Consider the following 24332-nt stretch of genomic DNA (forward strand, 5'->3'; position numbering starts at 1 on the left):
TTTGCGCATAATTACAGGCCACTGTATGCGCCAGCTCTCTTACGAAGATGTGCAAATATATTGCTTGGTTGCTTGTTGTCTCAAATCAGATTTGAATGCATCTTCTGAAGTAAGTTTTTTTTTCGTCTAAAACATATTGTTGGTACCAGGAACACTTTTGTTTGCGCAAAAATTAGGAGTTGTGAGATTTATATTCTGCGAAGAATATCTTGCTCACGTGCTGTACGAATCCCAGAGGTACTGTGGGTCTTGTAGACGCTGACTTTGCAACTATTTCAATAGAAAGGAGGCCCACAGTATTCATTCTTGATTGCTTTCAAAGCCTAAAATCCGAGTCAAAATGAATCTTTCGAAGCAGCTCTCAAAGCATGCTAAGACAACCCCGAACACCAGTTACAGTGATTGATTGATTGATTTATGGGGTTTAACGTCCCAAAACTAACCAGTTACAGTTGGGCTCTCAAGCGCGCGGCCACAGGGCGCATGTGACCCATCCGACGTGACCCATCCGACGTGGCCGATGCGACGTGGCCGATTTCGTCTAATATTTATCGTGCGGCACCCTGTGTGGTCACTGTGACATGGCACCTAAATACTCGACAAAAACTCTATTTAAAAATGCACGCATACCTACGAAGTGAACGCCAATAATTGAACGAAGCAGTGTGCATTGGATCACGAATCACGGCCTTCTATTTCATTCTGGTTGACGGTCTTTAATTTTGCTGTCGTTAACATTTTGTTTTGTTATGCTTTGATTGGTTGTCTTAGTTTTACATCTGCTTTAGACGGCGGTTGGCAGTTTATGGATGGAGAGACAATGTGCGATTTCATTAAGGTGTTTCGTCCCAAACATTGGCGTCCGCATAATTTGAGACATTCTAGAGATCGGTGTGAATATGTTCCTCGAGTCCTGAGGCGCAGAAATTCAGAAATTACCCGTATGCGAGATATGAAAAGCCGTTCGTTCAAATAGCAAAACGTTAGCAGACCTTTTTTTTTACCCCCTCCCCTCCTGATCCATCCTTATTCACTGTCCCAGGCTTTGTGAGGCTTGACGGCGGCCTGCACGTGAGCTGAGCTGACTTTGAGACCTCTAAGTTACTGTATATTCTCAATTACATGTATTCTCAATTTCGCCTCCGTACGAAGCTATACGCGATCTTCACATGCATGTCGCACTCAAACAAAACAGTATCGCGTCAGTAAAAATTGCCGCAAACAAAATAAACGTGCTGTTTTCAGCAAAAACTTTGTATGTTGTAAAAACTGCTGGGACATTAGACAAGATATGTGTTCACTTCGCAGCTGAGTAGACATACAGCAAAGCAGCTGAGGAAATTATCATGCCTGCTTTTAGGCTGCGCAGCATGCATTTGCTCTGTTGAAGCAGCGCTCCTAACGCACTCAATGTATTACGTGGGTGTCTTGATTTTGTGAAAACGTGGTGAAAGTCTGCAAATACACATATTAATAGTCTAAATACGACTACAAGAGAGTGACATTATGCAATCTAGAACCATACAACTAATAATGGTTGGTATATACTTAAAAAGCTCCGTTCATATAAACCAGTTCTACAAGACAGCAAAATGGACTGGCAATCACTCATGCGATAACAAACGAGTGGGAAAACAAACGTTGATTGAATAGCAAGCTCACTGCGCTTCCAAGACGAATGACCTCCTTATTCCAGATAACCGTGGGCCTTCGCCATTTCTCCTGACCGTCGAACCAGGCTTCACAGATTACTCAGGTCTGGGTCTGATAGCATGGCCTGCGACAGTTTTTCGGTTGGTCTAATGGCACTAAGGTTTTGTATACATTCCTATAACATGCGTCATAGTGTGTCCCAGTGCTTGCAAATGTGTGAGGGCTGCGTATGTTAGATGAGGCGAAATAGAGACGCGTAACAAGAAGTGTTGGTTTCCAGTTTTCAGAGGGTTACTGCATTACAATGGTTTGCATCTGCGCTAGGTTGAGATCTTGCATGTGAAATGGCGGCCGCTAAATTTAAACATGAGCATGAAGGAAATAAACACGTGGACAGTGCATTTTGACACTAACAACTGGCGTTTAGTGAATCGCTTGGCTGAATATATAGGCACGGAAATCTATAGAGAAATTATGTGGATTAAGATTACATTAAATAAACAGAATTAAAAGATTAAAAAGACTTGGGCACTTGTTATGAAGGTAGTAAGTTTATGTCCGATATAGCACAATGGCTGGGGTGCTGATACATTCTGGGCCCTTCAATTTTGTGGCGATAGCTTCTATGATAACGTGAGCGTCCACGTCTTTTCTTTTAGCGATCACTTCCGTGTTGTCAAAGCGTGACTGGCACCCACATGTCCGACAATGGGTAGAGAGGTAGCCTGTGACTACGCATGTTCGCGTGTTCCCTGGCTCTGCCGTTTACGCAGCGTCCCGTCTGTCCTGTGTACACCGACCCACATGACACTGGTAGGCTGCTAGAACAACCTCCTGGTCACATGGCACGTATTTCAGCCTGTGCTTCACCTCGCATTGTCTCCCCACCCTCTCGTTGTTGATGCGTTGAAACATAATGCGTTCTTTCAGAGGGGCATAACACGCAACTTGGTTGCCTTGCCATTTTGCAATCTTCAGATTGTGGCTTAGACCGTGCGAATATGGAACCACTTGCATTTTACGCTTCTGGCCCTTATCGTCAGTTTCTTGGTTTCTTCTTTTGCACCCCTTGAATTTCTCGAGAACTGAAAAGCCTACAGCTCTCATGACTTGGGTTGAACAGCCAGCATCTCGTAGCCTTGTGACTTGACGCTAGAAACTCTGCTGCATTTGATGTCAGCATGTTTTTTTCTTAGGTGTCTAACAGATCTGACACCAGCTTCCTGTTGGCATTGCCCCGCACGGTGGTCTAATGGCTAAGGCCCTCGGCTGATGACCCGCAGGTCGCGAGATCGAATCCCGGCTGTGATGGCTGCATTTCCGATGGAGGCAGAAATGTTGTGGGCCCATGTGCTCAGACTTGGGTGCACGTTAAAGATCCCCAGGTGGTTGAAATTTCCGGAGCTCTTCACTACAGCGTCTCTCATAATCAAATGATGGTTTTAGGACGTTAAACCCCACATATAATCAATCAATCAATCAATCAATCAATCAATCAATCAATCAATCAATCAATCAATCAATCAATCAATCAATGAATCCTGTTGGCATTATTGGAGTGACATGAGTATGAAGGGAGGAATCTGTGGATGACCTAAGTTCTTACCTGCAACATACGTGCTCCGTTTCCAATATCGAAACCTGGTCAGAAAACCTAAGTTAATTAGCTGAAATCTTTAGCTGAATCAGCCGCAATTACCCATTGAAATCATTTTCATTGAAACAGCGCTGCTGCGCCATCCTAAAAATGGTCTTCATAAATGAATGCCCACTTACATGCCATATGCCGTACGTCATGAGCTTAGCATTTTGTTTCGGGCTTCTCGTGACGCGTCCACGTACACGAGGCTAACTCTTTTCTTTTTTATTCCTCTTCATGCGATGGGTTGAAGAAAGGAAAAAATTGTATTTTGCGGATCTGGAATCAGCCAACTTCTCATATGCAAATCAGAAATTGTAGATGTAGCCGGCACATCTTTTTCGACGCACTGCAACAGAAACGCAAGCTCTTCTCACGCCGTTCACTTCTTTGAAGTCTTCGATGAAACGTGATTTGAAGTAGGTGATTGACTTTAGTGTGTGAAAATTTAACGAACTTAATAATCTCGCTTCTCCGACGTCTAAAGGCTACTGCTCATGTCTCCTTGTCCATCGTTCTCGTTTTTTTTTTTGTAAACTGCTGTGCTGCAATAAAAATTTCCGACGTATGCGCATGATTCTCAATAAACAGCAGCAAAAGGTGCGCAATGGGTCGCAGAACACCTCTTTATTCAGTTGCAGATTGAACTAATGATGCCAATGTCAAGAGCGCATACGCTGTCGCTGTTCAACATATATAAAAAAAACAGGAATGTAGTGCGTTTATCGGACAGCTAGACAGCAATGAAAAATAGGGTAGTTTTCGCAATACTTCTGAAATCCTCGAATTCAAACTGTATATAGCTGGTGCACCATCAAGCCACACTCGACGGCTCTCTTTCTTATATTCTCAGAAACACAGCGACGAATACACAGTTTTATATTCATACAGATGCCAGCACAAGCGTAACTCTAATGAAGTATCAGGGGCAGCCCTGCTAGATACATGTCTCATTTGATATAAAGGGAAATGCATATGTTTTTCTTGTTTTTGCCTTGCTTTAACATCATGGTACCTCGTTCAAAAGCTTCCTATTCTGTATTCCGTGCAGCATTGAAGAAAACTGTCAGAGTCATACGTGTCGCATGACTAAAAACATTGAAATTTTTCGAGTGACCTTTCCACCTTTATTTCTCGCTACCTTGTTCAAGTTTGAAAATAAAGCTAACGTTTTAATCTTTTTTTACAGCTCAAAACTTTAAAACAGACATATAGCCCAACCACTAAAATGTCTTAACATGCCTTGGCATTGGCATTAATACTACTCTCATAAGCTTGCGGATGATAAATAGAAACTTTATAGCAGTCTTTGGCGTAGTCGCTCTGGTGACAATAAAAATCATCGGGATCCACCATTGCGCCCTACTTAGCAGTGAGCCTTCAAAGACACCTACAGTAACAATGGACCTCTTTGTGATGCGCGCTGTACCGTAAAAACTATGCATTGCATAGAAACTAAAATTAATTTCTAATATGCAAAATAAATAGGCTTCACATGAACACGGGAATGAAGACATCTCAGTCCAAAAAAAAAAAGTTTGGTGCCGCCTAGCTTCTTTATTTTTGCCATTCGAGGGACCATGTGTGGTAATTCTATTTGAGGCATTTAAACACAAATAAATAAATAAATAAATTATTTATAAATAAATTCAACCGCGAATAGTACGCACCACTTAGTTTTTTCTGTTGCGTGCTTCTCACGCAAACAGCCACGCGCAAAGAAAACAAGTAATGAATAAAATGACTAAGCTACGCTTATCGAATAAATGATGGGAAACAGAAAGCTTCTTTGAAGTATTGTGAGGGCGTGGGAAGGCTTCGTTAAAAATGCAGCTAGGTGGTAAAGTTGATTACAAAATCATGCAGTACAAAGCCTATAGTTCTCTTGGGATTCGGGGACTCGACGTGGATGTGTTTCTGCAGTTCACGAATTTTTCGAGTGGGTAACACGATTAAAACGTGAAAGATTGCTGTTTTTTTGGTCACGATATTATGCGTGTTTTCCAGATATCATTTTTAGTCTCGACTTTTTGTCATTCTGCCACTCCTCCGGCCGTATTTTGATGGAAGGAAATGAGAAAAAAAAAAGACCGTGCACATATATTTATTTTCTGTTCAATGAAGTTCTCCTTTGAGAGATATCTCCTAAACGTACTGGGGTTCGGCGCGTCTACGGGCACAACGAGAGTGACTTAATCAAATCAAAGCATTCAAATTCTGTTGATGATATGAACACAAGAGAATAAAGTTTTTCAAAAAGGTAAGCATCTTACATGTCTCCGTTCGTGCAAACTTTTTTGACAATGTTGATCATCAAGGTATCGTGTAATCAACTAAAATCACTAAATCAAGGGTTCAGTGCAGTGCACATACCTTGGCGTATGCAATCTCTTCATGCATAATGTTTTTTGCTTTTTATAGCGGTCTGATGGAAAGTTTTGGTACGTTTTAGGACTTGGCTGCTCGCGTAACAAGAGAAAAATCAGGTAGACGACAATGCCGTAAAAATTATACGGCCTCATAAGGCAACAGAAGTTTGCTGCAAAGATCTATCACCGTTTTTAAAAGTACAAGGTAAGCAAAAATATACAAAAAAATAGTTATCACTATTGTGTTATTTGACATCTGCCGTTTATTTTTTACCAGAATCAGTCATTGGTTTGCCTTAGTATGATTTTCTTATCTAAAGATTACATATCTCAAAACTTCAGCGGCGGCTGCCATGTCCTCACACTTCCGTAGCAGGGAATTCCTTGCTGTTCAAGCATCATAGCCATATGAAGAAGTTACAGTTTGGAAGCTGGGGTGCATTTGGCGCATTCAAAACAGAATAGACCAACAAATGTAAAACGAAACAAAGCAGAGGCATCACGATCTCTGTCGGAAAATTTATATCTGGTCGCTGATGTTTTAAGGGTGTCATCAATGGTAAGCCCAAAAACTATAATTGTTGGGCCATTACAAGGAATAGAGGCAGCTTAGAGGACATGTGTAAAGCTGTTTTGTTTACATATTTTTATATGGCACCAAAGGATACCAATGAAGCTCACGGCCATCGCTCGAAAGACGCCGAAATTTAGTGTAAGTTGAACAAACCCCAGCTGAATGGTGAATCATTCGTTCATAAAAAACACCATCCAGCATCTGTTATTTAAGCTGTTAGGCCAAATTATCTGGAAGAAGAGATGGAGGAGAGAAGAAAGGAAGGAAAGGGATGAAATTATCTTGAACTGGATTATCCAGAATTACTTGCTAAATGCCTACATGGGAAAATTCAAAACCATAACGAGTCATTGGATTGTCGTGTGGGAGCGCGCCCTAAAAACAAACGCAGCCCGTATCTTACCATGGGGGAGCTCGAGTAAAGACGTCGCAGAGTGATGGGTGTATGAATGCTGCGTAATTAGGTATGATTTAGGAATGCTTAATTGGTAATGATCAAAATGAAGTCGTAAATCTTATGGTTATAGATAAAAAGGTACAAAAACCGCCTAAAATACATGGTGGGTATGGCTTACCCTGTTTCTTTAAGACCATGTTGTCAATAAAGTGGTAGTGTAATTTGCAGCATGAGTGTGAATTATGTTTAAGAGTAACTGTGTTTCAGTGCCTTCATTTTCGTTACTCATGTTTTTATAATGAAGATGCATATTTGAAGAATGAATGACACCACTGATCAAACAATTCAACTCTAACTTTGCAAAATTGTGAGAAATGTATTGTGCCTGTGGCGCATATTATAGAATGCAAGCCACAGACTAGGGATTTCGCATAAGCTGTGCTTTATTAGAACTCGTAGAAAACATTGAAGTTGATCTGCAGATGAAAAATATTCCTGCATTGTTGAAAACACGCAGCTCTTGCCCTGTATCAGGAAGCTGAATTCAGAAAAAAATAATTTTATTCTTCCTTTTTTTTTGCGAGCGTGCTGAGTATAAACATGACTTAACTGTGCCTAGTATCTTAACCTACTTGGTCTCAACTGCGCACTCATATTTTATGATGGCTTAGTTGACTTTTCCTTGCAATTTCATTTGCAAGAATTACCTGTCGGTACAAATGTACTTGGTCGATGAAAAGATGTGTTCTCTCTGAAACCACGGGAGTTTAGGATTTCTGCGCAGTGAAAAGAAAAGTTGATTTGTTTTCTCGCAAGCTAGGGGTAAATGGCAAAAGTTTGAAAGGTGCTTTTTTTTACACTGTCATGGCCAGTAATCTTAGCTGTACTTAGAAATAGCATTTCTTTTCCAAGCTCTCACCTACAGGACAGCGAGTGGTTGAAGTGAAATATGTGGTGACTTGGAAGATGGCTGGGTGATGTTTCGTGCCCAATAATTGTCATACTATTGCAAAAAAGTTCACGGCAGGCAGAAATTGATGAAAATAGTTTTGTGGTAGTATTATTCTTTGATCTTCAAGAGAAATAGCAAGAAAGAGATATAGATAGAGAAATGAAATAGAATGGTAGGTAGGTTAAACAAGCACTGGCTATAGGTTTGGTACCCAACAGTGCGTTGGGGAAAATGGACAACAATAGAAAGAATAGAGAAAAAACAGCAAGAGTAATAAAACAAATGAAATAAACAGTTAGGGAGAACGCGCACAACACAAACCCGTTCTGCTAGTTCACAGACTCTCCAGCAGCCCTGCTCGACTTCAGTTAGGCCAGTCGGGCTTTCGAGGTTTCACACATGCACGAAACTGTAGGAGCTGCCAGACTCCCAGGATCCTGTTTTTTGATAGTGTTCTTACCTGAAGATGATAAAGACCAGGTCGGAATTCTATAACTTGTCATTTAGCTCGGTAGGATGGCAGTGGCATAGATTGCGCGCCATCATCTTCTTACAGCCGCGTAACTTGCACGTTGCATTGTTGACCATTTCAACAAAAAGCGAATAGAATCAAGAGAAATGGGCTGTTCAATATCGAGGATTTAGAAGGGCAAGAGTGGGGGCTAGTTGGTTGAACATTGTTGAGACTCACACCGCGCTGGAATTAAACACACAAATAAAAGACACACTGAAGCACAGGTAGGACACACACGAGCGCGAACTAACAACTGTTTATTCGATGGAAATGTGACACACACATATATAGGTTGAAAGGAGAGAAAAAGAAGAAAAAGAAAGAGCGTGAACATGCGCACTGCCCACCAAGATAAAGCGCCCATCAGTGCTAATCAAATCCAGCCTTGTCAACTATCTAAAATGTCTACGTAAAAAAGTATATTCATTGTTTGACAAATGAATAGATGGCACACTAACACATTTGTCCTCACCAAACCTGCGCATCATGAAAGCTTCAATGATTTCTCTTTCCCTTTTGTCTTCTGATCTGGATAAAACAATGGTCTTTTCAAAGTTCGGCTTACAATGACACTTCATGCAATGGGTAGCTAAGTTACTGGGGTGACTGATTTGCTTGCAGTTATAATCATGCTCGCGTAAACGTGAGTTAAGGCACCTACCAGTTTGCCCAACGTACCAATTTCCGCAAGGCAAAGGAGTACCATATACAACATTTGTTTCACATGGAACAAATTTGTTAACATGCCTAACCGAACATATGTGGTTGTTCCCTTGGTTGCCGCTGTTTACTTGGTGACAAAGCGAAATTAATTTGTGAGGTGCCGTAAAGGTCATGGGTATGCCATGCCTACTTGCAATTTTTTTCAGTCCATGCGAAATGCCGTGAACGTAAGGCATAACAATAGGCCTCTCCTCTGGCTTCTCTTTTAATCCTACGTTCGTGTTGTGCGTGCAGCCGATGGTTTTTAAAAGCCTCTCGGCCAAGGCTGTGATTAAGGCATCAGGGTAATCACTGTCCCTAAGTCTATCAATCTGCTTCATCAAACTACGTGCAACCATGTGGTCACACGACTTTTGGCAGCTGTTTAACATGCACGCATATGCAACACTTCTTTTCACAAGCTTGGAGTGACCCGAGCTGTAGCTTAACAAACTTTTATCACCTCTAACGTCATATTCCCAGCACATGTGTCCCTCACCTTGCGAAATCATGATGTCTAAAAACTTTATGCCAGAACTTGTGGGCAACTCGTAAGTGAAATCAAGACCACGAAATGTTGTTTTAAACATCGCGACAAAAACTTCGGGTTTTATGTTGGCACATTTCGACCTAGGGAAACATAATAAAAAATCATCAACGTAGCGGAAACATGCCACGACGCCGTACCCTTGCAATCGGGGTTGCAATTCACGATCTCCTTTCGCCATGTACAAATTCGATAAGATCGGCGCCAAGCACGAGCCGATGCAGATACCGTCGTTCTGAACAAAAATGGATCCATTGAATTCCACGTACAATGACTGAAGGTAAAGGCGCAGCAAATCCAAAAAACTACGAACACTAATCCCACACTCGTTTTGAAATCTAACAACCCCGTAAGTGTCAATGCCTTCCTGCACCGTAGTAATGGCCTCAGTTTGTGGGATGTTGTAGTACATGTCCTTGACGTCTATAGATATGCACGTCACTGATTGTCCCTTCTTTAGGAATTCAATAATACCGTTTGAGTTGCTCACCCCAAAAGGGTCTTCCACTGCGATGAGTTCCAACATTCCTTTGAGAAATCTAGCTAAAATGTGCTGCCAAGTACCTTTATCTTCCACGATCATCCGGAAGGGATTGTCTTGCTTGTGCGTTTTGGTAGTGAAGAAGGGTCTCAATGTGGTCCCGTTGCAACCCTTAAGGTCCTTTTCCAGCTTCTGTAGTCCCAGTCGCTTACACAAGCTAACGGCTTTTTTGTGAACATTCTGCAACGATGCGCCATCGAGATCCACTATTGAGAAGTTCTTTTCAACCGCTTCTCTAGCCTTAACCAGGTGTCGGTCTACCGCCATAACTACAAATCTTCCCGTCTTGTCCGACAGTTGTAGCGTCAAATTTTGGTCTTTTAAAAATTTTACCACGTTTTTCACATTCTCGCCTCTCGGTCTGCGCAAAGGGCAGACCGAGAGGGTCGAAATGTGCCAACATAAAACCCGAAGTTTTTGTCGCGATGTTTAAAACAACATTTCGTGGTCTTGATTTCACTTACGAGTTGCCCACAAGTTCTGGCATAAAGTTTTTAGACATCATGATTTCGCAAGGTGAGGGACACATGTGCTGGGAATATGACGTTAGAGGTGATAAAAGTTTGTTAAGCTACAGCTCGGGTCACTCCAAGCTTGTGAAAAGAAGTGTTGCATATGCGTGCATGTTAAACAGCTGCCAAAAGTCGTGTGACCACATGGTTGCACGTAGTTTGATGAAGCAGATTGATAGACTTAGGGACAGTGATTACCCTGATGCCTTAATCACAGCCTTGGCCGAGAGGCTTTTAAAAACCATCGGCTGCACGCACAACACGAACGTAGGATTAAAAGAGAAGCCAGAGGAGAGGCCTATTGTTATGCCTTACGTTCACGGCATTTCGCATGGACTGAAAAAAATTGCAAGTAGGCATGGCATACCCATGACCTTTACGGCACCTCACAAATTAATTTCGCTTTGTCACCAAGTAAACAGCGGCAACCAAGGGAACAACCACATATGTTCGGTTAGGCATGTTAACAAATTTGTTCCATGTGAAACAAATGTTGTATATGGTACTCCTTTGCCTTGCGGAAATTGGTACGTTGGGCAAACTGGTAGGTGCCTTAACTCACGTTTACGCGAGCATGATTATAACTGCAAGCAAATCAGTCACCCCAGTAACTTAGCTACCCATTGCATGAAGTGTCATTGTAAGCCGAACTTTGAAAAGACCATTGTTTTATCCAGATCAGAAGACAAAAGGGAAAGAGAAATCATTGAAGCTTTCATGATGCGCAGGTTTGGTGAGGACAAATGTGTTAGTGTGCCATCTATTCATTTGTCAAACAATGAATATACTTTTTTACGTAGACATTTTAGATAGTTGACAAGGCTGGATTTGATTAGCACTGATGGGCGCTTTATCTTGGTGGGCAGTGCGCATGTTCACGCTCTTTCTTTTTCTTCTTTTTCTCTCCTTTCAACCTATATATGTGTGTGTCACATTTCCATCGAATAAACAGTTGTTAGTTCGCGCTCGTGTGTGTCCTACCTGTGCTTCAGTGTGTCTTTTATTTGTGTGTTTAATTCCAGCGCGGTGTGAGTCTCAACAATCGAGGATTTGGCCAGCTTGAATAGTCCGAAGAGACCTCTAAAAACTTTTAAATTTATTGTGGCCTACGCAACGTGGTGGGTATTGGCAGAGAAGCAGCTAGAGAAGACAACATCTGCCTCAGTGTGATGCAAAACGTCGTTGTATTCAGCACACCATCAGCATACAGAGCCACACGCTACGGAGCCATCAGCAAGCTTGCAAAGAGTTCGCTGCTAATGCTTATCGAGCCGCCCCGGAAAACACTTCAAAATGCCTGATTAGGAAAATTTCCAAAGATGAGAGCCCAGCGGACATTTTTAACAAGTTAGTAGTGAGGCAGCGCATCCTCGGAGTTCTGCACGCTAAGCGCATGGGCACCACGGACAACATAATCATATTGTTTGACGGCTTCCACGTACCCAGACACGTGTACAACGAACCTATGCTTGTCAGATGCTTCCTGTACAGGAAGCACATCGACGTGTGCTATGAGTGTGGCAGGATGGGACATCGCTGAGACGTGTGCCCCAACCCGAAAGACAAGATGTGCCGTGGCTTTGGAAGCAACAAATCGCCGTCTCGCGATCGATGTGAGCCGCGGTGTTAAGTGTCTGGCAAAGGCCACCTCACAGGAGAGCGCAGCAGCAAGGCGAGATACAAGACTCCATACTTAGTCAAGCTTTGCCAACTAGAGCGAAGACGACGAGAAGAAGAGGAAGCAGCCGAGGTGTACGGCAGCAGATACAACAGCAGCATCGGCACAGAAGGCAACGCAGGTCACTATGGTCGATATCCAACGCTGGACAATGATTCGTGCAACGCCGGCCCAACAAGACGTTCAACTAGGCGAGACGCGAGAGGTGGCAGGGGGAAACGCCGGTCCCACTCTTGCAGCCACACACCGACGCCGAGAAGCACGTCAAAGACGCGTAGTGGTGCCGATCCAGGCACCGCAGCCTTCAACCAAGGCACACAAAGTCAGCAGCACCAGACACGGCGGCAGCCGCAACAAGGGCACATGGGCACTGGAAAACAGGTGAGATTGGCGGATGGTCGCCGCTTCCCCCGCCGGTATTGTCACTTCCGCGGATCGTTCTCTTGTTCCCGCCGTTGGTGGTGGTGGTAGGAGCAAGCTCAAGCAAGCAATTGAGCGAGCGCTAGAACAACACCCAGGACCGTTACAATCGATCAATTCTGAGCACAAACGCGAGAACGCTATCCTCAGAGCGGAAAATTCCAAACTTAAAGGTGGTGCTCCACAATCGCAACCTTTGCAGCAGCAATTGACGCCACTGCCACCTTCATCGCTTCGGTCCTCGACTTCCACGCGAGTCGAGATGGCGGAGATGGACATGGACGACGAGAGCGGTTCGGGAAAAGAGGCAGACGGCCGAGAAGACCGCCCGTGTACTCGAAATGAATTGCACTATATACTGGGAGACCCCCCCCCCCCCCCCGGCAATATGACCGTTATGAGGAACTATGTACAGAAACACATCGATATTGTCAAAAACATCCTCGATGAGTGTTATGCAAACCATGTGGCGCAGGTGAATGGCATGTTGAACAGTGCGATAACTAAGCTGTCTGAGCAAATAGCCCAAATGTTCACCACGCACGTGGAGCGCCTAGAAAACATAAAAGCCCGACTGCCGCTAGCTGGGGGCGGGCCGATTAGAACAATGAACAAGCCGTACTCTAGACAGCAAAACACGCTGAGAGACGCAGAGACGCAAATTCAGTCGAACCCAAGTTGCCTTGACGGCGATGCGTCAAGTAAAATGTGCCTATCACCATAGCTAGACACGCACACAATCGCAGTAACACTAGCCAACAGCAATATACGATCTGGCAGTAGAACTGCCGGTTAATAGGAGGAAGCGAGCAATCTCGAGCAATATATTCGCGGCCGCGAAACGAAACCAGATGTTATCATTTTACAGGAGACAAACTATCCGGCGAAACTAGCTGGTTACAAAGTCACAAATGCGGTAGCGACTGACACCAGGCAGAGAAAACAAAGGGCGACATCTTGCTCGGCACATGACGGGTCGCAGGGGGTGGCCGCGCGGTGCGGGCGGCGGGGTGTTTCGCTCACGTCGTCGGTGGCCCCGCGGTCGCTGCCGTCACCACCTCTGGAGCCGGTCATCGCCATGCTTGTAAGACGTAACGTCACAGTGGCGCAGCGTGAACTTGAGTGTGCAAATATACCACACGTTTTCGTAAAGTAAATTTGCAGCACAATTAAATTTCAGCACGTATAATTAACGTTGCAGCACCGATTTTGGGAGCTGCTCCAGAGAGCTACCGCGGCCACCAACGGGGAACCTCTGCTAGTCGCGGGTGATTTTGATGCGCCGCACGGGGCCTGCGGATACGTGCGTGAAACGCCTAAAGGCAAACGCCTTTGGGAAGACTCGAAATACCTATGTCTTGAACTTGTTGTGAACTCCGCCGATCTAAATAGACACCCGACAGTGAACCAGAGGGCGCGACGAAGCTGTTTGGGCCGCCTCAGAATTGTTGGTGCCGACCACCAAGGATACTAAGAAAATGGAACGCTCACGGAACACAGTGACACGTTGAAGTGTCAGTGCCCGTTTTGGCAAGTTTTCAAAGAACGCTTCCTGGGCGCTTACATAATCAGCCGTGACCCCATTGCTCACAACTAAAAAAGAAAATGATATGCACGTGCAAGTTCGGTTTTGCTGCGTCTGCTCGCTAGGCTACGCATTGAAAGACTTGGTTTTGCTGCGCCTACTCGCTAGGCTGTGTGTTCTGGCGCTACCATCACATCGGGTTGCCAGGTGCCTATAGCGTGAGTGCAGACACGCTGCCAGACCTTACGTTCTTATCGAATGTAACCGCAGTGTCTTGGCAAAACATGCAAGAGGACTTGGGCAGTGTCCACTCGCTGATAGAGATTATAAATAACACGGGCCCCAGTGTTCGCAGAGCATGCTCAAAAGGCAACGGCCATAAACTCAAGCTAGTAAAGTGGGACGCGTTCCGGAAGAAACGAGAAGAAGGAGGGCGCGGCGACGAGACGAATGGACTGCGACGCTCAATAGAAACGTAGATGCGGCAACGCGTGACATTCCGCCTGGGGCGAAGCTTGAAGTAATGAACAGCCGGCTGCTACATATGTGGGAAGCAAAGCAAGCCCTACTTAAAAAGTTGAAACGCCAAAGACACAACCGGGCATTGCGAAAACGCATAGCACAGTTAGTCAGACAGGTCGAGGAACACGCGTTCAAACTATGTATGGAACAGTGGAAAGACATGTGTAATGAATTGAAGAAGCAGATACGTGGGGCGGATGCTCGGCGTCTCCTGCGGCATCAGTTAGATCCGGAGGAGACTCGGGCCGCCCAGGGCCATAAATCTCGGAGACTTGTGAAAGATTATGAAGATGCGAATATCCTCAACGCAATGTGAGACCATTACTAAAGACGGGAGACAGTGTCCAACGCCCCGATTACGATGGAGTGGCTAATAATAAATTAGACCCAGACTTTAGCGATGCAGAAATTCGAGGCAGTCCTTTTCAAACTTTGCTCCCGGTCGGCGCCAGGACCAGACAGGGTTACCAACAAGGCTCTCCGAAACTTAGACGATGTGTCGATTTCCCGATTGGTAACTTACGTCAACGAGTGCTGGAGAGGCGGCTCCCTTCCCGAAGCGTGGAAAAGAGCTCGAGTTGTCATGATACCTAATCCAGGCAAGCAAATTGCGCTCGATAATCTAACGCCAATTTCGCTTACGTCCTGTGTAGGAAAAGTCATGAAGCACGCAGTTCTCATTAGAGTAACCGACTTTCTCGAAGACCGTGACGCATTCCCGCACACCATGCTGGGATTCCACCGCAATCTCTCCGCACAGGATGCATTACTTTTGCTAAAGCACCACATTGTTGACGACACTACCAGCTCCAGCAAGGCGATTCTTGGCCTGGATATTAAAAAGGCCTTTGATACCGTCAAGCACGAATCGATACTAAAACGAGTTAAGGCATTAGGTCTTGGTCGAAAATTGTGCAATTACATACGTGATTTGCTTGCAATCAGGCGACCAAGAATCACAAGATTTTGAGATTGGCTTGATGGGCACGCTGCAAGGCTCCGTAATATCGCCATTACTTTTTAATTTTGTGCTATGGGGCTACCAGAGAAATTAATGAAAATACCCTGATTTTATCAAAGTATGTACGCGGACGACATAGCCTCTGGGTTTCCGGAGGAGGTTCTGACGGTCACGTCGAGAGAACGCTACAGGCGGGAGTCGACAAAGTTCAGGAGTACTTTCTAGGAACGGGCCTCGAGTGCTCAACAATCAAGTCCGAACTTTTAATCTACAATCCCACAAGGAGAGGCTGCGAAACCCCACGTGGCGAGGAAAGAAAATCCTTCAAAATACGCATTCTGTTGGCAGACGGCACTCCCATACCACACGTGGACAGAATTAGCATTGTACGTTTAAACATACAGGCATATGATCATAATGGTGAGACTGTGCACCGACTCAGTCGTTCAGTAGACGACGTGATCAGACTCTTGCGTCGTATCATGAATAGACGTAATGGTCTGCGCAAACACTGTGCAATCCGTCGCGTACAAGTACAGGCGATAAGCCGAATAACATACGTTGACCCTTAACTCAAGTGGATAGGCTCAGAAAAAAAATCAACTGCATGATACGAAAGGCTTTTAAGAGATCGATCGGCTTCCCGATCTACGTGAGCACCGAAAGATTTCTAAAGCTAGGACTTCACAACTCACTCGATGAGCTAATTGAGGCCCATGACATTGCGCAATACGAACGCTTAACAAAATCAAAGGCGGGTCGACACATCCTTGAGTTGGTGGGCATCAGATATCATGCTCCGCAAGAAGAAAAGGTGGAGGTCCCTGCCTCAGTCCACGACCGCTTGATCGTTCGCCGATTACTAAGAAAATGCACCCAACGCACCACATCGGACGGCGTAACGAGCGTGGTAGACAGCTTCAAAAGAAGTTTCGTAACAGTACGAACGTGGTATACGAAGACGCCGCGAAATGTGAAGAAAGAAGAGCCCACGCAACTGTGGTCGTTGACCATCAAGGCAAATAAATGCCTAGCGAACGTCACGGTGACGACGGGACACACGGAGGCGGTCGAAGAAGCCGCAATAGCCTTAGCACTCGCCACAGCGCCGCATGCAGCTATTGTGATAAGCGACTCGCAGGCGGCAGTCCACAGTTTCGCGCGTGGCCGTGTCTCGTGAAAAGCGGCGCGCATCCTTCAAATGCGCGGAGATGGCGACTCGACGTCGCGCTCACAACCCCAAATTCCAACGGTTTTCCTCCTATCGACCCCGGCACACACCAGCATTCCACTCGCGGGGAACGAGGCGGCTCATGCCGCGGCTCGAGGCCGCCTCTGACTCTCAGAGCGGGGTGATGCATCTGCTGGATCAAGACACGTTTGATAGGCGCGCGCAGCAACAAGATTCAGAATGGTCATGGGGTGATCGTCTTACAACGTTCTGTCACATCACCCAACACTATAGGCTCGAAAGGCGAGGTTCCCGCCAGCGCACGAGAAATTAAACAGGCGCGATGCCGTAAGCTTTCGCTTACTCTCGACCCACTCCAACCCCGGTCGTTCTACGCCACCTCTACCCGAACATATACCCCACCGATATGTGTAAAGCGTGCGGGCACAGAACAACGCTGAGCCACATGCTCTGGGAATGTGCCGGCGACGATGTCGTCGTGAAAACGCCACCAATCGCGATGCGCCTATAGCGGCCGTCAGAACCAAATCACAGGGAGCCTCAAGCGCACTCGTTCCTGCCGTCGCCCCGGCTTCGGGAGCCACGGGGGACCTTCTTCGTCGGCGTCACCGCCGCTGGGAGGCGCCTCTCTAAAGCCCAGAGCTGAACGACCAGCTCTGGGCCGTCCGGCAGGCCGAGGATGCCGCCCGGGTCCAGGAACTGCGAGCCCCCACCTAAAGCCAACGAGACCAAATGGCCGGCCCATTGTATTCAATAAAGTTTTTTTCTCTCTCTCTCTCTCACGAGAACAATAGCGAAAACAGAGCTGTCGAAAAAATCTAGAAGGCACGAACGCAACTGAGCAACGAAAAAATAGGAAAGATCAGAATGGTTGAAGTTCTAAACTAATATATAAATGCTGCCCATGAAGCAACTACGGCTCATTAGTGTGTAAGATAAAGGCAGGCAAAGAAGCGGAGCTTGGCTCAGACGCAGGGATGCACCCTGGGGCTCGAAAAAAGTAGGTATCGTATTCGTTTTATGCTCTTCTGAGGCAACGCTCTGCTCATAAAAAAGCGAGACTGATATTTTACCCGTCCTCGCAAAGTCGACCTTCTCCGATTGCGCCAAGCATCTCGCTTTTTCACTGTCATCTCTTTCCCGATTTCACAATCATCGAGGAGAATACCGACAAAGGTGAAAAATGTTGGGGAGAATCGTGAGGCGAGGAAGTGAGCCAGGCTGCGATGCATTGCTGTGAGAGAGAGGCGGTTCCATGGATTCGGTCGATGTCAAAATACTAAAATACTCGGTTGACATAAGAGAGTATGATAGAAACAAAAATAAGTGAATGGGTGTCATGATCACTCGATTCATGTATAGCTTACATTTCTATATTTCGCTGTAGCACAGCGTTGCTAATGCGGCTCACATTGTTCGAATTCCAAAGGTTTATCGGGGACCGAATGAACTGTCATTCTCTCTTGCGCCTGTCAACACACGCAGATCTAGTGAATTTTTTTTTTCTCTGTGAAGGAAGCGCGATGCTCAGGAATGTGGAATTCTTTGATGGACGTTAGGCTGGTTAGAACATGGCCAGATCCCGTTAATATTCATGCTACATCTGCATATTTGTGGAGTTATAATCGGACGTATATGTACATATTTTTTTACTTTTTTTGTATCTGACAAAGCAAACGCGTGTGTGCCAAAGCAATCGTTCTCACTGGTTTCATTACTTTTTTATTCCCGTCTTATAAACTTTACGTGTTAATGTCTAACTTGAGCTTTCGTCATAAAGAGTACATTGTACACAAATTTGTGTACGTGAGCAGAAGGACTAAAGCTTTGGTTAGGACATTTCTTGATGGCTGTACCTCTTGCTTTCTTTCTGCATTTGAACAGCTTTTTTTTTTTCTTGCAATAACACGATTACATGCTAGAGTGTCGCGTCTCGAAACCACGATATGACAATGATAAATGCCGAAACGAAGAAGTCGGGTAAGTTTGACCAGATGAGGCTCTTTAACGTGCACTCCGAGTCTAGGTACTTGGCACTCAAACATTTTCCTCTATTCTCGGAAATATTTTCCGAATGCTGCGAAGAGCTGAAGAGCACGGCAAGAAAATTCGTCTGGCCTCTACGTCGAGTCATATTAGTGTTCCAAAAGTGAAAGGACGAATGCCGTAGGAATTATAGTGGCTCAAGCAGCACTAGTTTGTGATAGTGTTTTTTAGCGGTTGTATTAAAAATGTTGGATTACGTTTAGCTGAAAAACGGCAGGACAAATACACTCCAGAGCACAGAAAAAAAGTCAGTCATGAAACGTATTTTACCGGCACGGAAGTCGTGCTAGTTCATAGGGTGTTTTAACAAACAGTTTTTATGGCCCTTGAGCATTGTAAGCAAAAGCCCGAGGCACAATATTGTCTAGAGGAGAACTACCACCAAATATTCAAGAAAGCAAAAGAACCTCATGGCATGAAGTAAATATTTTTAATGTGTTAGACATCAGAGAAAAAAAAGAGAAACTGATTTCTCCAAAATCTGCAAACAGTCGTACTTTTCCATCATGTGTCATTATTAAAACACTCAGTAAATTTGCTAGTAGACATTTCTGGGTGTACATTTAAAGCGAAAGGTAAAATATCTTTTTCTGATCATTTTTGTTGTTTTTTTCTGAGCATTACCATGTGGCTAATGTAGCACATCATTTGTGGTGTTCACAACGTAAGTATAAAATAGCTAACTTGATGCTACTGACCATCTTGAACGGGGCAAGAAATTACTTCTTCATAGTATAGTTGAGCTTCCAGGATCTTCACAGAAGCTTGCCCATGCGACAAGCGACATTTTCTCTGGCTGGATACAGTATACGACTAGATACACTATGATAGTGTGTGCACGTCATAATTGGAGGCACGTCCACTGCGTATGCGTTGTAATAAGGGCCGGTATACAAATGCAGCACAGTTCTAACCGGAAATTGGCTATTTGTACTCAATACGCTGTGCTGTTTAATGTTAGAAGACGCTGAAAAGAAAAAAAATATCAGGAGGGTATGGAGCCATAAACACGGTTACTAGAAGCTGTGTTTCTGGAATAAAAGTCAGAAAGATAAATTAAGGGAGCGTCATTGGCGGGAGTATATCTCCATGTAACTTGTTGCCAGAGCAAAATACGTACTAGCCGTATCTCCTGCAAGCTCTTCAAGACCGGTGAGCTGTCAGATTGTACTCCCTAGGAAATTGGCAATCAGGACGCACTCTCTTTAACATCTCCGCACTTGTATCTCTGTACCAGAGTATACACTTTGTTCGAAGCGCGTCCTCTTTTCGTGTGTCTCGTATTTTCGCAGAATGGTGAACCACATTAATCAAGATAACTACGCCTAAGGACACCGGTGATTTTCTCTTCTCGGTGAGTGCCCTCCTTACTTTTGCTTTTTCGACGTAGCCTGCTGTTGTCTTACCAGATGAACCACTGCTTCAAATCTCGATGTCTTTGAGTGTGGCCTGTTTTTATATTCGTGGCACGTTGGAGTACTTCACATCAACAAAATACGCCACTCGTGTGACCAGTCGACAAGCCTAACCAATGATTGCGGTGTAGCAAGGTATATTTAATCTTTGTGACCACAGCTAGGGGTAAGTAGGCCCAGGTGTGATACTGTACACGTCAATGGATTCCGCAGCTGTGACACGTGCATTGTCTGCAATATTCCTTTGAACTATGGAGAGGAATATATTGGGCCATCGGGCTGGTGCGTCAATGATAGAATGTGGGAGAATGTCACATTACCACCTAATGGCACGGGTGACATTCAACCGATTCACTGCAAAGTGTGTAGTTGCACAGCACAGCTCTACGCAACGATGTTTTGGTGGTTAGCTTGGCTGAAACGCCGAAGAAGCGGGAAATTATTGAAGCGTTTTAGATCTATAAACTCAGTCTTGATAATTGTGTAAGTGAACAACTTGTGCTTTTGAATAACAAAGAGACCTGGTTTCCTGACAACAGTTCTGAAATTTAGTTAAAGGGTGTCTTTCGATGTGATTGCAGTTGTTGTCATGCATGCTGAAGTTGGTGTATTGTTCGAGCTTTCGTAGTATAATACTCCGTTATCCTTAGAGCGTCCTCTTTGCTACCGCGGCTTTTTTTCTGTCTCGGTTTTTAGTAGAAAATTATTTCACGGCAAAGTCCAACATAACTTCACCAATATATTTCTTGCACGAACATGACGTCAGTAAGGTGCACACTTGTGCATGACAAATAACAAAGTGAATTTTTGGTAATCAAAGCTACGCCCTCTCGGTGTGCGACAAAGCCTGTCTGGCGCTCTACTTGATGAGTTACCCATGCACAGGCACCAGGCTTCACAAACGCGCATTAAATCTTTCGTGCATTCTCTGTAGCACAGTATTCTTATTTGGCGGAGCTAGGAGAAGCGCGTTGAAGTGAAGTGGTTCTGCCGTCTGTGAGCGGTGAAGTACTGCGCCAAAAAATTGTTTGGGTGCCGAGAGAGAGTGCTTTTGCGTTGACGCATATTAGACGCACTCAGGGCATCGTGATGCTATTAAAGAATGATGGCCGCGTTAGAATCAACGAGTCGTCTTTGAGGCAGTTATTTAATTTGCCTATCGCTTCGTGTTAACGTTTGATGCCTCTTTGTCGGAGTAGTGCAGCTTTTACATGCACCAACGGTGTTTATTGGCTGTCTACTACTTCGAGTGCAGTAGCACCGACTAATAAAACTGCTGCAATAAGCGCCGCAGAAAGGCAACTATGATGAAGAGCGAATATCGTGTATTCGTGGTGCAGCGAGGCAGAGGGCAGCAGGACGTGGGAAGCGTTCGCTCATTCACGCCTCCAGCTACTAACATTTGCCTACCTTGTAGATGAAACGTTTTGGGGGTATAACCTACACCCACGCTCCTTAATATATGCATATACTAGTATATGCATATATGCAGCAGCACAGGTGTACGTTATACTCTATTGCAGGGGAGCGCGAACTTTACCATCAGTCTCCTTCATTGACGTTTAAAAGAGGGGCATCGAGTAACCAGTGTTTATTATGGCCTTGTTGGTGCCATATTTGCGTGGCACTCACGATACGCGGTGTCCAGGTATATGTTAGCTTCAGCTGCTCACAATGGTTAAATCATGATCATGGGCGTTAGTTATCAAGACGGAGATGTGCCACAATGCGTCAATGTGTGTGCATCTTCGTCAAACGATGCAGTGGTTTTCAAACACCATTGTGTATTGTACTAACTTTCATATAATAATGCATATGCAACGATCAACTACGTCTGTGAAAAAAAGTTTCACTTTTACCTTCGCTGCATACCAAGTTCTAAGAGAAAGGCATCAGGCATATCTCTTTCTCTCTCTCTCTCTCTCTCTCTCTCTATATATATATATATATATATATATATATATATATATATATATATATATATATATATATATATATATATATATATATGCATAGCTTTTTCTGCTGCTGGCATTCTCTTTCTCTAGAACTATGTTCCGACTCACCAGACTTGCCAGCCTAATAAATTCTTCCCATATATTTGTTTTTTTCGTTGTCTTTTCTTTTCTTGTTGCCCATTGCAGAGTGCCGCGTATCAAAAAGGATATTTCTTTGCCTGGAAACCATGCGCCTGTCGTTTAATTGTATTTTAGTCTCTTCTGCGCTACGTCTGAATGGTGAGTGTATGAAAAAAAGATCTACAGCTTTTTCTAGGCTAACATGTAGTTGTTAAAACAAGACCGAAGTTGGAGGATTGTGGTATGGACTAATCAGACGTTCGTGAAGCAAAAAAAGTCTCTCCGCCATCATATCGACGTGTAAGTTTGACTTCAGGGTTCTCAAAATTGACAAGCCCCCTGGTGGAAGGTTGGTTCTACCAAGATATGATGTTAGAATACTATTCGTCAGTGTTCAGTTATTGATGCCTTATGTTTCGAATCCCGTTGCAACCCCTCAAGGCCTTAAACATTTGCGAGTCACACTGAAGTGGCGTTGTGCGGCAGCGGGAGATTATTTTTGGCGGAATGATAAAGTGAGCAAAGCGAGTTAAATTTCTTGTGTTTTTTCTTCAAAGAAAGCCTATGCATTGGCCCACCCCTATTGAAGTGAAATGCTGTAAAACGACCAAAATTTAGGCTTTAGGAGGAATGTCTTTATGGAATGTCGGTGGATTTCATTGTACTACACTTTCCTTGGGCTTTCTGTGTAAGCTAGTGAAGGCTTGGCTGCTATACTAAACTGCCAAAAGAGAATGGCATAATTTCGAAACATTGATGTGTTTCTTCAGAATGCCACCCCGTAATGTTATTTTCAACGAAGAATATATGTTTTAACGGCCGTATTTTTGAAACCCCGAAAAATATTTGAGTGAATCTGAATTCATATTGCATTTTTTATTTCATAGCAGCTTGAACAATGTCTGGTAATCAATGAATGAATAAACTTTATTGAAAGTCCGGCAGTTTCTTTCGATTGAGGCATGGGGAAAATTTTTCTTTATCATTCACAAGTCACTCTTTCACCGACATTATTACTCGTTCACGACAGCTGTGGTCGGCTGCTGCTTTCCACTGCTACGTTATTAATGACGTTCCTCCTTTTTGTTTAACAATTCAACTATTGACATGAACAAAAGAACATTGATTCGCGTTCTGAATATTTTATTTATCCTTAATAAACGAACTGTTTCGGCGATTGCTCTTAGCAGCTGACCTCCTATTTTGTCGACATGCGAATCAGCATTGACGTACTTTACAACTGGCCGTAGTTCGCACTCTACGCAGCTACGCGGATTACGTTGCTTGAACATCTGTGGTTACTTTTGGTGCTGAACGTGTGCACAAGTCCGAGCGCAAAAGTAATTATTTTCTTTAGGACAAAAAGCATGATTAAAGCTGTGAAGAGAGAGAGCAGGGTGCTTTTTTTCTGTTGCTAAATAAATTAAGGAAGCTTCGTGGTAATAATGCGGATTCTGAAAGAACAGCGGAGTTGGATTGCCTTCCTCGTTATACTGATTTATTTTTTCCTGTTTTTTACCCTGCTTATTATCATTTGTTTCTCTGCCTTTGTTTTTTTTCTATTTCCCTCATTCTTTTTTTTGTCTTGAACTCTTTCTATCTTTTGTTTTCCTGTCTGTTTTTTCTATCTTTATTTTTCGCTGTTTCCATATTTTTTTTTCAAAATCGTTCCATTATTTTGTTCTTTCCTTGTTCTTCATTTATCTCTTTTTTTAGGGAGGGGGAGGAGGCATACTGCTTGTAATTGACTTAATATACATGGTGATCAAGCACCACAGCAGAGGCCATTTCAAGCAGTAACTACTTATATTTTATACACAAATTATTTTAAAGCCTGAAGAATTCGTCCAGCCGTTTTGGAGTTAGTGTTGTGTTTTCGGTGCATAATAGGTTAGGTAGCGTCTGCGGAATAATTGAACGTAAACTAGAGAAAGTGCTTGCCAGGAGTCACCAAAAATACAGCGGAGTCAGACGCGGTGCTCGCTTTGTGGAGTGTAAAAAAAGGTGTCGTGTACTTTTTCCTGTTTTCCTCTGGTCGAGTATACATGCATCAAATGAGTAGAGGCATTTATATCAGGCTAATGAAACATAAGCG

The 24332-nt window shown here is 44.2% G+C and overlaps 1 long non-coding RNA gene across 2 annotated transcripts in view; it reads left to right on the plus strand.

Moving 5' to 3' along the window:
• The window catches only part of LOC142813884 (uncharacterized), a 236565-nt gene extending 214169 nt beyond the window's left edge, over positions 1-22396 (plus strand). For both annotated transcript variants that reach the window (XR_012894715.1, XR_012894714.1), the window contains exons 3-4: positions 20037-20098; positions 22304-22396. This is a non-coding gene — a long non-coding RNA (uncharacterized LOC142813884). The remainder of the gene's footprint in view (positions 1-20036; positions 20099-22303) is intronic.
• The last annotated feature ends 1936 nt before the right edge of the window (positions 22397-24332 follow it).

The sequence above is a fragment of the Rhipicephalus microplus genome, chromosome 4, assembly GCF_043290135.1.
Source record: "Rhipicephalus microplus isolate Deutch F79 chromosome 4, USDA_Rmic, whole genome shotgun sequence".
Classification (NCBI taxonomy): domain Eukaryota; kingdom Metazoa; phylum Arthropoda; class Arachnida; order Ixodida; family Ixodidae; genus Rhipicephalus; species Rhipicephalus microplus.